Here is a 13,928-nt window from a genome sequence, read left to right on the forward strand (position 1 = left end):
GCAAAATGAAATTAAACCCCTGTCTCTTACCCTGAATAAAACTCAACTCAAAGTGGATCAAGGACTTAGGCATCAAAACAGAGACCTTATGCCTAATAAAAGAAAAAACATCCCAAATCTCCACATTGTCAGCTTAGGAACTGACTTCTTTAACAAGACTCCTAAAGAGAAAGTAAAATAAAGAATCAATAAATGAGATGAATTCAAACTAAAAAAACTTCTTCTCAGCAAAGAAAACAATCAATAATGTGAAGAGAGCGCCTACAAATGGGAGAAAGTCTTTACTACATGCCCATCAGATAGAGCATTAGTCCCTAGGATATATAAAGAACTCAAAAAACTTAACACCAAAAAACAAATAACCCAATCAATAAATGGGCTAAGGAACTGAACAGCCACTTCATAGAAGAAGAAATACAATTGATTAATAAATATATGAAAAAAATATTCAACATCTCTAGCTATTAGAGAAATGCAAATCAAAACTACATTGAGATTCCATCTCACTCCAGTCAGAATGGCAATTATCAAGAATATAAGCAACAATAAATGCTGGTGAGGATGTGGGGAAAAGGTACATATGTTGCTGATGGGACTGCAAATTGGTGCAACCACTCTGGAAAGCAGTGTGGAGAACCGTTATTCCACTCCTTTGTTTATGCTCGGAGACTTAAAATCAGCATACTACAGTGACACAGCCATATCAATGTTTCAATAGCTAATCCACAATAGCTAATGCACAACCAATTCACAATAGCTAAACTATGGAAACAACCTAAGTACCCTTCAACAGATGAATGGATGAAGAAAATGTGAGATAGATAGATAGATGATAGATAGATAGATAGATAACAGAATATTACTCAGCCTTAAATAAGAATGAAGCTATGGCATTTGCTGGTAAATGAATGGATCTGGAGACTATTCTGCTAAGGGAAATAAGCCAATCTCAAAGAAACAACACCCCAAAATTTTCTTTGATATGCAGATGTTAATTCACGATAAGGGGGTGGGGCTAGGGGAAAATAGAGGTACTTTGGATTAGGCAGAGGGGAGTGAAAGAAGCGGGGAGTGGGGGATAGAGATAGGAAGGAGAGTAGAATGAATCAGACATTTTTACCCTATGTTCATATGTGATTATATTGATGGGTATAATTCTATATCATGTACAACCAGAAGAATGACAAGTTGTACTCCATTTATGTATAATGTGTCAAAATACATTCTACTGTCATGTATAACTAATTAGAACAAAACACACACACACACACACACACACACACACACACACATACACACACACTCCTTTAAAGAAGGCAGCAAACTTGTGGTTATATTCAAGGAGGCTACTCCTAAGCCCAATTCCAGGGAGTGATTGATATTTGAGCTCCAAAGGAGAAGAGACAAAGGCCCCAAGTACATAATTGATAACTTCTCAGTGGATCCCAAGAAGGATTGTCACATTTAACAGAAAGAGAGAGAGAGAGAGAGAGAGAGAGAGAGAGAGAGAGAGAGAGAGAGAGAATATAAGAAGATTAGGATAATATTTGGGACATACCTAAATTTCAAACTTAAATGAGCACCCTGTGATCCTATGTTTTATTTGATGACCCTAATCTCAGAGGCTCCCTGTATCTTCATTTGGATTTTTGTGGTCTGTACACAAATGTTCATCTTCTCTTTCATTCTGTTTTGACACCAATAAAAACAAATACATTCTGGAACAAAAAAGATATGCGCATGAAGGCAAATCTTTGTTTTCTATGCCTTGCAGCCTCTATTTTTAGGCTCTGTTAAACAGAAGTAAAGTTAAAAAAGTATGGTATATTTTCAAGATTTTTGCTTTGGGGTGAGATTTTTCATGGTTGTGCACAGAAGTAATGTTCTCCTGGTGGAAGATTCCTCATTAAATACCATTCATTAGTGTCAAAACAAAGTGTTCACAGAGTTCAAGCTTAGGGAACAAATATAAGACATGGTGAGAAAAATAAACAAATATTTACAAACTAAGATTATTGAATCCTTTATTTGTAAAAGAAAAAAAATCTAGTGGCTTCGTGAGACTGACTTAAGAGAAAAAAAATTTAGTCTTAACAGCTGCTATCTTCATCACAAATGTAAAATGCAATAAAGACAAAATGTTCGTGGCTTTATTATGATTGATGGAAACACATCATGCATCTCATTACTTCCATTAAATGCACTGGTTATCCAATAACTGATTTTTATTGTAGTCAATGGTACTTCCAATTGAGAACCATCATTACATTAACATTTTATCCTCTACCTTAAAATGATCAAGTTATCAAATAAATCATGTTATTTTTGTGTGTGTGACAGAGATTGCAGGATATTTATCACTATTCATTTTCACTTTCTTTTTTAGTTATACTCTAATTTTAATTCAAGATATTTCTACCTGAAATAAAAGTTATACTCATTCTACTTCTGTATGCTAAATGTGTAGCAATGCAAAAATCATCCCTTTTCAACCTTCAGACTTTTTCTTCTTGGTTATTTTGTTAAAATGCTATACGATATCCTGGTTTCTTTGAGCTTCCATTACGATTGGACAAAATATCCCTAGTATGGGAATATTAAAGCTATATAACTTCAAAAAAAGTTTAAATTTTTGGTCTGTATTTACCATGTTTTCTGGTTCTTTACTTTGTGTTTCACTTTCTTTCTCTGTGTCAATTTTGAAGTTTCATACTTTCATGAATAAGAACACCTCAGTATAGGAAAGAGACCCATAGAATGTGCCTTATGAGCAAAATCTTATGTGGAAATAAAGAAGAAAGAATGTTTGAAAAGAAATGATGCAAACTACAGTCTCTGTGGCCAAAAGGCATTTTAGAACACACAGAGTGTAACATGGAGGAGGCAGTGGGGAGAGGTGGCAAATATCATAAAGAGGAAAATGAACATAAGAGGAATGGTAAATACAATTTTTTCACATTGATAGAAAGAAAGTTAGAGAGCATGTTAAAATTTTTTTTTAAAAAATTCATATTCATTGAAGACCAAAAAGTTCTGTGCCTGACCCCACAGCATGGAGCTATTGAAGTGGCATCACCACTTCACAGTGCTGCCTTAGGTGAAAGTACAGTAGGAAATCTGGGAAACTGGGGGTTAGAGGGCTGGTTTCAATGTAAACATTATAGGAAACAAATAGAAAAGCACAGAGATGCTTAGGCAAGATATCCAGAAGGAAATTAAGTCATTGGAATGGAATCATTTCATTCTCTTCCTCTAAGTTCTATGAGCAAAAATCAAGCCTTCCACTCCCATCCTACAAGGAGGTGGCAACATGCTGAAATGAACAGTTTTGAACTCTCAACATTCATAAAAGAAAGTGGGAAAATACCATTCTTAGGATTTGGGACATGAAATAGAATCACCTTTCATAAGGGAGTGGTGTCACTGCACAGCCAGGACAGCTCAGAATGTCTCAATCCCTGTTCTTGTTTTCATCCTGGTGACCATGAATGGGCTACAGTCTGGTCTATGATCCACTTTTGCCCACAGGTAGGTCCCCAAATGGAAAGGAGATGGTTTAATCCTGCAGGGGACTTTTAATGAAAATAAAGACGTAATCACTATAAAAACAGAATTCTGACTATAAAATAATTAAAAATCAGTTCATTTTTTAAGAACAAAAATGTTAGATGGGCATGACAAAATTTAGAAAAGAAATTTTCAGTTCCCTTTCTAGAACATATATTTTTAAAAAATATATATTTATTTTTTAGCTGTAGTTGGACACAATACCTTTATTTTATTTATTTATTTATTTTTATGTGGTGCTGAGGATCAAACCCAGGGCCTCACACATACTAGGCAAGTGATCTACCACTGAGCCATAACCCCAGCCCTAGGACATATATTTTTAAAGCAAGAAAAGATTTGAATATTAGTCATGAGAAAGAGATTAGAGGTGATTTGGGAGATCAAATTAGAATTTGTTGTGAAAGTTAGCAACAAAGCAAAGGCCACAACTGTTTAGGAAATAAATTCACAAATAACATATCACAAGCCTACAAAATAATGGTCTCTCTTTCCATAATCCTAGAATATTGCATTTAAATTTGAGAATTCCAGGGTAATGAAGACATAGATTAAATGTAAAAATTTACAGGAGAGCTCTATTTAAGTATTTAGAGAAATAAAAGTATTGATTTATGCCTACAGTTTTACAGATTAAAGATACTAAGAATGTAGAGCTTGACTAATAATTTGTCTTACGGAAGAAAAATTTTCAAATAAATATTTGAAGTGTTTATGTACAAGAAAAAAAACAGTGATTCATCTGACAATCAGGAGCACAAATTGATAAATATAATTAAGCTACTCATTTCAGTTTGGACAAATTAATTTGATAGGTGCTCTTGCAGAGGTCTTCCTTCCTTCTGGCTTGGTCGGTACTTAATTGCTATATAGAAAGTACTAGGTTCTTTGCTTTGATAAAACTGTTCCACCTATCCAAAATCATTCTCTGCCCCAGGCTTTCTTTTCATCTTGCTTCACCAGAAATTGGAATCATTTCAATGCATGAAGCCCTCACTTAAGGCATTATCTCTAAAAGTTCTTCCAATATAATGCATGTGTTATTTGGAAGGGAGAGAATCATCCTGGGTATCCTCAGAACAGCACCTTAGTTTGTTAATAAAGATTTTTAGTACCCTCCTTAGAAAGGACAGTAGTAACATAGCCCTCAAGGGGAAATTTCTGAGAAAATTAATTTCCCTGGAAATAGGCCTATGCTTAGCCTTGATAAGCCCTTACCTAGCTGAACAACATAATTTTGTTAAAATTATGAAGGGCACACTCAGAAAATAGTTTCAGATTAAAGGATTGTACTGTAAAGAGGAAGAACTTTTCAGAATTTTCAAGTGTTGTTTAAAGTTACAAATTTGGAAGTTGGTTAAAGAATGATGCTGCCATATTTGTGTCTAGAGCTAATTTAGTACTCTCCAAAGTGCATTCCCTAAAACTGTAGTTCACAGGTTGGAAATCCACAACCTGTGAGCCAGATCCCAACACTGCCTGTTTTGGTAAATACAATTTTACTGGAATCATCCACATTCATTCATTTATGGATTGCCTCTCGCTGTTTTCCCCAGACAATACCAACACAATGACAGAACACATAGCCAGCAGTGGCTAGAATATATTTTTAGTGTTATTTTATTTTTGGTTAACTCATAATAACTGTACATATTTATAGTGTACCATGTGATGTTCTGATACAGGCATACACTGTGTAATGATCAAATCGGGGTAGTTAGTATACCCATTACCCTAAATATTTATCATTCCTTTGCATTGAGAACATTCAAAATTCTCTTTTGATATTTAGAAATATACAATAAATCATTAAGTAGTCACCATATTGTGCAATAGGATACCAGAACATTTATATTGCCTAACTGCAACATTATAACTTTTGACCCATCTCTTCCCATTGCTCCTCCTGAGTTCCTTCCCCCATTTTCAGTAAGCACCATTCTACTCGCAACTTATACGAGATCAACTTTGTATTCCACATGAGTGGAATCATTATTTGTCTTTTGTTGACTGGTTTATCTACCTAACATAATGTCCTCCAGGTTCATACATGCTGCAGATGATAAGATTTCAATCTTTTTATTGCGAAATAGTATTCCATTGTATATATTTACTGAATTTATTTAACACCTATTCATCCTTTGATGGGCATTTATTTGGCCTTTTATAGAAAATATTCACCAACCCCTGCTCTAATTCTTTGGGATATTAATAGTTATTATCTGATCAAAAAATTTGAAAGACATTTGTTAAGTAAAATTAAGATCTACTATAAGATTTCTCAGTCTTTAACCCATAACCTCCTTGGGGACAAGGAGGTTCTGGGAGTATCCAATATTTCACATATTTATTTGAGAGAGAAAAATCCTTTTTATATCTTAAAAAACCTGTTTCTGTAGAACTTGGTTACAGAAATGCTACAACATTCACTCAAAAGGCAAATGAATACAGTACTGAGAAAGTGCTGAACTTCAGAGATTTAAAGGTGTATAAGATAGCACTGAGTTAGTCAGATTTTAGTTGCTGTAAACCGAAGACCTGATAAGAACAATTTAGAGGAAAAGTTTATTTTGGCTCATGGTTTCAGAGGTTCAGTCCATGAATCCATAGCTTGGGGCCTGAGATGAGGCAGAATATCATGGCGGAAAGCCCTGGTGAAGGAAAACTGCTTAGTTCATGATAGCCAGGAAGAAGAGAGAGAGCTTGAGTGCCAGGAGCCAGGGATAATAAATTCTCCAGGAGCATGTATTCCAGCCATGTCTTACAGTTACTACCCATTAATCCATTCAAATTATTAGCACATCAAAAGGATTTATCCACTGAGGTTATGGCTCTCATAATCTAATCATTCCACCTCTGAACATTCCTGCATTGTTTCACACATAAGCTTTGGGGGACACCTCATATGCAAGCCATAACACCTACCATCTTTACTTTCAAAGAGCTCACTGGCTATTAAAAATTCAAATATTAAACAAATAATTACAATTCCTATCAGGAGGTGTTTAGGATATATACAATGATCAGGACTAATTCAAAGAAAAGGAAAGTCAACTTTGATTAGGGCGCGTGGAGTTTGGAAATCATAAGAAAGATATAGAGGAGAGGATCTTTGAATCATGTTTTGAAGAATGCACTGGAAATTTCCATGCAGAAACTACAAAGAATGTCGCTCCAGATAGAGAGACCAATATTTCCATAAAATGAAATATTTTGTTTGGGAAACTACAAAGAATTTGTCTTTGAGAAATCAAGAAAATATTTGGTTAAAGAAGATATTTGAGGAATATAAAGCTCATCTTCCTAACCTAGAGCATTATAAGGATGACCTTAGCCTAAGCACCTCCATTTTAAAACTCCATCTTAAAATAAACCTGCACTCTCACCAAGCAAGCCCACAGAGCCCTCCCATATGTCATTGGGCATAGTCTGATAAAACAAGTCACTTTACAGGACCCTGATAAGAGTGAGGGTGAAGTCACATGTCATTTGTCAGAACCCTGATAAGAGCCAGAAGGGCAGAAACCACCAGACCATATGTCCTAAGATGTAAGATGTCACTAAGAAACCTGGTAACAGCTGAGAGGGACCAAAATGGCAACAGAAGCCCCAAAATTTAGTATAAGTAATGGAACAAATGAACAGACATTTAAGCCAACTCCCAACTCTTCTCATCATCTGCCTGATCCTCTGCATCATCCTTACTAATCTGAAACTCTACAGCAGCCTTTTGACCCATCTCTTCCCATTGCTACTTCTCCTTAGAATCATCTCCTCAGCCAGCCATCAAATACATACCAGGAGAAGCCTCCATTGGTTCCTGACCTGATGGCTGCTGTCTGAGTGATTGTGCATCTGGACTTAAAGCCTAAGACTTAAGACTTTATTTTTTTTAATTGGTTGTTCACAACATTACAAAGCTCTTGACATATCATATTTCATACATTAGATTGAAGTGGGTTATGAACCCCCAATTTTACCCCAAATGCAGATTGCAGAATCACGTTGGTTACACATCCACAATTTTACATAATGCCCTATTATTAATTGTTGTATTCTGCTGCCTTTCCTATCCCCTACTATCCCCCCTCCCCTCCCCTCCCATCTTCTCTCTCTACCCCATCTACTGTAATTCATTTCTCTCCTTGTTTATTTTCCCATTCCCCTCATAACCTCTTATATGTAATTTTGTATAGCAATGAGGGTCTCCCTTCATTTCCATGCAATTTCCCTTTTCTCTCCCTTTCCCTCCCATCTCATGTCTCTGTTTAATGTTACTCTTTTCTTCCTACTCTTCCTCCCTGCTCTGTTCATAGTTGCTCTCATTATATCAAAGAAGACATTTGGTATTTGTTTTTAGGGATTGGCTAGCTTCACTAAGCATAATCTGCTCTAGTGCCATCCATTTCCCTGTAAATTCTATGATTTTGTCATTTTTTATTGCTGCATAGTACTCCATTGTGTATAGATGCCACATTTTTTTTATCCATTCATCTATTGAAGGGCATCTGGGTTGGTTCCACAGTCTAGCTATTGTGAATTGTGCTGCTATGAACATCGATGTGGCAGTATCCCTGTAGCATGCTCTTTTAAGGTCTTCAGGGAATAGTCCGAGAAGGGCAATAGCAGGGTCAAATGGTGGTTCCATTCCCAGCTTTCCCAGGAATCTCCATACTGTTTTCCAAATTGGCCGCACCAATTTGCAGTCCCACCAGCAATGTACAAGTGGACCGGATGGGTATACAGCGGAGTTTTACAAAACCTTTAAAGAAGAATTAATACTAATACTTTTCAAGTTATTTCAGGAAATAGAAAAAGAGGGAGCTCTTCCAAATTCATTCTATGAGGCCAACATCACCCTGATTCCGAAACCAGACAAAGACACCTCAAAGAAAGAAAACTACAGACCAATATCTCTAATGAACCTAGATGCAAAAATCCTCAATAAAATTCTGGCGAATCGAATACAAAAACACATCAAAAAAATTGTGCACCATGATCAAGTAGGATTCATCCCTGGGATGCAAGGATGGTTCAATATATGGAAATCAATAAATGTTATTCACCACATCAATAGACTTAAAAATAAGAACCATATGATCATCTCGATAGATGCAGAGAAAGCATTCGACAAAGTACAGCATCCCTTTATGTTCAAAACATTAGAAAAACTAGGGATAACAGGAACTTACCTTGACATTGTAAAAGCTATCTATGCTAAGCCTCAGGCTAGCATCATTCTGAATGGACAAAAGTTGAAGGCATTCCCTCTAAAATCCCGAACAAGACAGGGATGCCCTCTAAGACTTAAGACTTTAAATCTAGCACTTAAGCTTAGCATGCAGAGGGAATGTCTATAATAGGTCTGTCATGATTAAGAATGTTTGCAGTGCTTAGAGTTAACTTAAAATTGTTTGCTTTGAATTAATCATGTCTATTGCAGTGCCCAGCATTAAGGATTGTCATTTCTTGATTAAGAACCTATAGAGTTGGGGCTGAGGCTGTGGCTCAGTGGTACAGTGCTTACCTCACACATGTGAGGCACTAGGTTTGATCGTCAGCATCACATAAAAATAAATAAATAAAATAAAGATATTGTGTTCATCTACAAATTTAAAAAAATTAAAAAGAACCTATAGACTGAAATTGTATTGAGTGATTTTGAGTAAATAAAGCATTGAAAAGGGCATAGCACATGGACATTCTTTATCTCTCCCCTTGACTGCATATGTCGCACTTTTGTCCATAACAACAAACAAATGTAAAGAATCTCTGAGAAACAAGAGTTGATGGCCAAGGTAGAGACGTAACATCACATGTCATCTATATTGGCACCATACAAAACAATGAAATAAATCAACAGTGTTTCCATTCCTCACAAAAGAATTTGAAACTAAAATCCAACATGAAATTCAGAGATAATAGAGAACGTTTTAAGTGTTGTTTAGCTTCACTTGTGCAGCAATTTTCCACTTCTTATTTAGATAATGAGTAGTGCATTAAGTTGAAAGTTTAGATGCTCACCATGTGTAAAGGGTGGATTTCAATCTTAAAAAGTGAACATAAATTTCACAAGAGAGATATTCCCAATTTTTCTGAAATTTAGAATCTCCATTGTTATCCTTAATATATTCAGAAGATCAACCAACAACATTCCTGCCACAGAGATTGGCAACAAAATTTTTAAAAGAAGCTGCTTTGAAAACCCCAGATGACCTAGGCACCTAGAAAATCCTGAAAAAAATATTTGGTTCTCAGTGTATTTAGCATCTTATGTTTCAGCATGGTGACAAGGACTTTGGTGAAGGCTACTCTGGAAAAAAATCTGGAAACATTAACAAATATCCTTTCTGTTTGCAATTTGAAAATCCTGCTCAATTTTTTAAAATATTTTCCCTTTGGTTCCATTGATTTTTCTCCTAGTAATCTTCTTACTCATCTCTAGCTGATCCTTAAACATCCATTTCTTGGCTTTTCTGACTTTGTCAGCCTTGCATGGCCTGTGGCTCTGTTACCCTGAGGTGACAAAGGCTCTCTGAGACTTCTCAACCTTTCTCTTTTTTACCTAAAAATGTCTAAAGGTCTTTACCATTTTTTCCCCTCTTCTTTTCTTGATGTCTTAAAAGAAAATTTGCTCTTGATCCTTTCCAAAACTGGTCATTCAGCATGTTACTTTTGATCGCATTGGATTACCACACCTAGCCTCACAACTTCTTTTGGTTTTGCCACCTTCAACTTTGTATTCTACATTGGTTTCTTCCTTCTTCTACAAATATGCTAAAGGCTCTCTAATTCCAACTAAATTGTTCCTCCCTTCCTGCCTTTTCATTCCCACACATACTCATTGAAGAACTTCTCCTTGAAATTCTCCATCCCAAATTGCTCACTTTCACCTTCATCTCCAGTCTAGTTCATATCTACACTGCTTCACAGAAACTCTCTCTTAAAAATCACCAATAACATCATGATCATTCCTAAGAGATTTAACTCTTTCTCAAGCCTGCTTTATCAGAAGCACTTGACAGGGTTACACATAGGGTCCTTCATTTAAATTACCTTGTCTGGCTGCAATGACCTTGAATCATCTTTGTTCCTTTTCCCAATTATCCTCCCACCAAGCACAACCTGTATTCCTAAAAATTGTGTTGATTTTTTTTTTCTATACTCTTCTCGTATCCTTTTTAGGCCTTCATTTCTCTCACACTGAACTACCACAGCAACACCCAAATTGGACTTTGCTTTCATTCTCTTATTTTTTTCATCCATCCTTTAAACTGGCCCAAGGATTATCTTATTAAAACAGATGTCAGATTCATAAGAACAATAGTAATACTGTGTTATGCTCGAATTCGGGACCCCCAAAAGACCACCAGAGACCAAGATTGATGTAAGCAGCAAAGAGGTGTTTATTGCGAGCTTGGTCCTCTGCGCGCACATAGCAACTGGTGATGCTGAGAGGTCCCGAGCCCAGGGTTTGCAGCAGTTTTATACACTCTTTGGGGAAGGCAGGGACTTCACATACATCATAGCATCTCAGCAAATTATCACACACCGTGAGAAAATCATAAAACAACTCTAAAACATGATCAGCATATTCACTGGTGGGAACAAGTTGGTTAAGGGTGATTGGTTAGTACAAGAGGGGGATTCGTTTGAACTGATTGGTTTAAGCCATGAGGTGAGTACATGCTGAACTACATGGTTTCCCAACCACCATAAATTACTGGGAGGGTCATCTGGCATCCCAGGTATTTTCCCTGTCTCATGCTGATTGGTGGTTGTTAGGGGGTTGCTATGGGTCCTCACCTAGCCTGACTGAGTCAGGGACACCTGGCGCAGCAGATCTCTCCTGTTATTTGTAAATAAACAACTCAGCAGAGTGGGTATGTGCCTCAGAGTGCTCTGTGAGTCTTTCCAAGGACAAGGGTCATGCCCTCTTCCTTGGACAGGCTTTGCTCTGAGGTACAGGCTGGTTTTTCACTTGAAGTTGGTATAGAACTGTGTAGTTTTCCAAATACTTTATGATTACTAGATAGATAATAGGCCCTGTCCTGTCAGTATTATTATACTTACTTTAAAAGTTAAACTATTTAAGCTCTGAGAGGATAAGTTTCCCAGGATCACACATTTATAAGAGGCAAAAATGGTGTTTTAACTGTGATCTTTGATTTCCTGGAGTTAGGCACCTGACTTCATGTAATCCCCTCTTACAAACACCCTTAAACTGGAGTATTGGGTTAACTATCTGGTGCCCCAACTTCCTGACTTATCATTCAATATACATATTAATATATGTAAAGTGCTAAAAGAGTTCCTCACACAGTGTAAGCATTATACAAAGTTTATTATTACTCTTTTTGACATTTTTCTTGCCTTGCCATGGGCTTCACAGCTTCATACCATTGCCCATATCCTTCTTTATTTTCTTTTTTAAAATTTATTATTAGTTGTTCACAACATTACAAAGCTCTTGACATATCATATTTCATACATTTGATTCAAGTGGGTTCTGAACTCCCATTTTTACCCCATATACAGATTGCAGAATCACATTGGTTACACATCCACATTTTTACATACTGCCATACTAGTGTATGTTGTGTTCTTCTGCCCTTCCTATTATTTTCTGAACCTATGTAAAAGGGTCTGCCTAACCATCAAAAGGCCCCATATAGGAAATACCCTGCTGCTCTGTTCTCACATGGGTTTATTATTTGCGAGTGTGCCTTTTTGACTAGGCTTATTTTCTTTAGGCAGACTATGAGTTTTTAAATTCTGTTCTCCTTTCTCCTAACTCAGAACAGCCTGATTTTCACATTTTGTGTATATGAAATGCCTGTCAACATTATCACCCCTATTTTACAAATTCATATCTGGTCTTAAAAAGTTATGCAGTCTAACTAGTCTACCCGTTTTATCAAAATGTGTGTGAGATGGACTTGCTAGAGTGCCCTAACTGGAAATAATCCAATTTGTGAAAGGCAAATGGATAAGATTTTTAAGTAGATACAAATGATCTTTTGTCAGTCCCTGACATCTCTTTGTTTTCAATTTGAAGTTATGATGCAGTAACTGTTATTAATATATACCCTTATCTTATGTTGTATTTTTAATTATGGTAAAATATCATTATTGTTTATATTTATTTTAGGGCTGCTATTTTCACATCTTTTGTCCTTTGAACTGTCCTAATTTACACATCTAAGATTCATTATTGCAAAGATACAAAGAACACCAAGAACCTAGTAATTCTAAAAATACTACACTCTCATTGTTGACATTTTGGAATATGCAAAAAGGTAAAAGAAAATAAAGATTCCCTATATTTACACCATCCCTGAGATAATAATTTTTATGAATTTATTTAATTAACTTTAATGTCATCCTGTTTTCCACCTACAGATAACAAAAATTAGATTACTGAATATATAATTTTGTATGTCATTTTATTCATAATATTCATAATATTATATATGTCCTTATATCTTTACAATTTTTATAAATATCATTCTTTTTCTGTTATTCATTTATTTATTTTATAATTTTATTGCCTTCATAGCATTCATTCCATTATGCACATATCATATTTCATTTAATCTTTTTTTATTTTGGTATTTTAACTTAATTCCATTATTACTATTACAAATAATGCTATGATGGATGTTTTTGTAATGAATCTTTATCTGTAGTCCCAACCATGGAATTATAAAATAAGTTCATACTTTGATTCTGCCTTTTGTACAACTTCACTTGAAACCAGTGTATTTAGTGAGTAAAAGCATTTGAGAGTATAAAACAAAGGAGTAGGAAATTCACTTTGTTTTCAGTAGAAGGAAGGTTGAATAATCCCACAAATCAGATAATATGAAGATGCCAAGAAAAGAGCATTAGCAGCTTAGGTTGAAGGTCTTCCTTACATAATATCTATGCATGTTCTGTACCTCAGCATCATGAAGTTGAATCTGTCTAGATGGTTTGTTGAGATAGGCAAAAAAGATTTTCTGTTGTACTTTCTTTTTAAGTGCAAACAGTCTTTGTTATCACCTATAAAATAGAACTCTTGTCCTTCAGGCTGTAAATACTGCAAATCTAATCTTACATGTTTGTTTTAAGAAATTGAATTTACTCACTGTGTATTTGTTACAGAAAATTATATTTATTAGAACTTATTTGCTGTAAAAAATTCAATTTACATCCTTAATTTGTAATACACATACAAGCACAGTAATGATTAACTAACGTACGTTCTCTGCCAACACTAATTTTACTCTGTAACTTTAGCAAATAGCATGAATTCTCTGAGAATTATAATCTGGCTTTACTTTTTACTACTTTACAATTTGAGAAAAATTAATTAATAA

Source organism: Spermophilus citellus (genome assembly GCF_964194105.1).
Source record: "Spermophilus citellus genome assembly, chromosome: 5".
Lineage (NCBI taxonomy): Eukaryota > Metazoa > Chordata > Mammalia > Rodentia > Sciuridae > Spermophilus > Spermophilus citellus.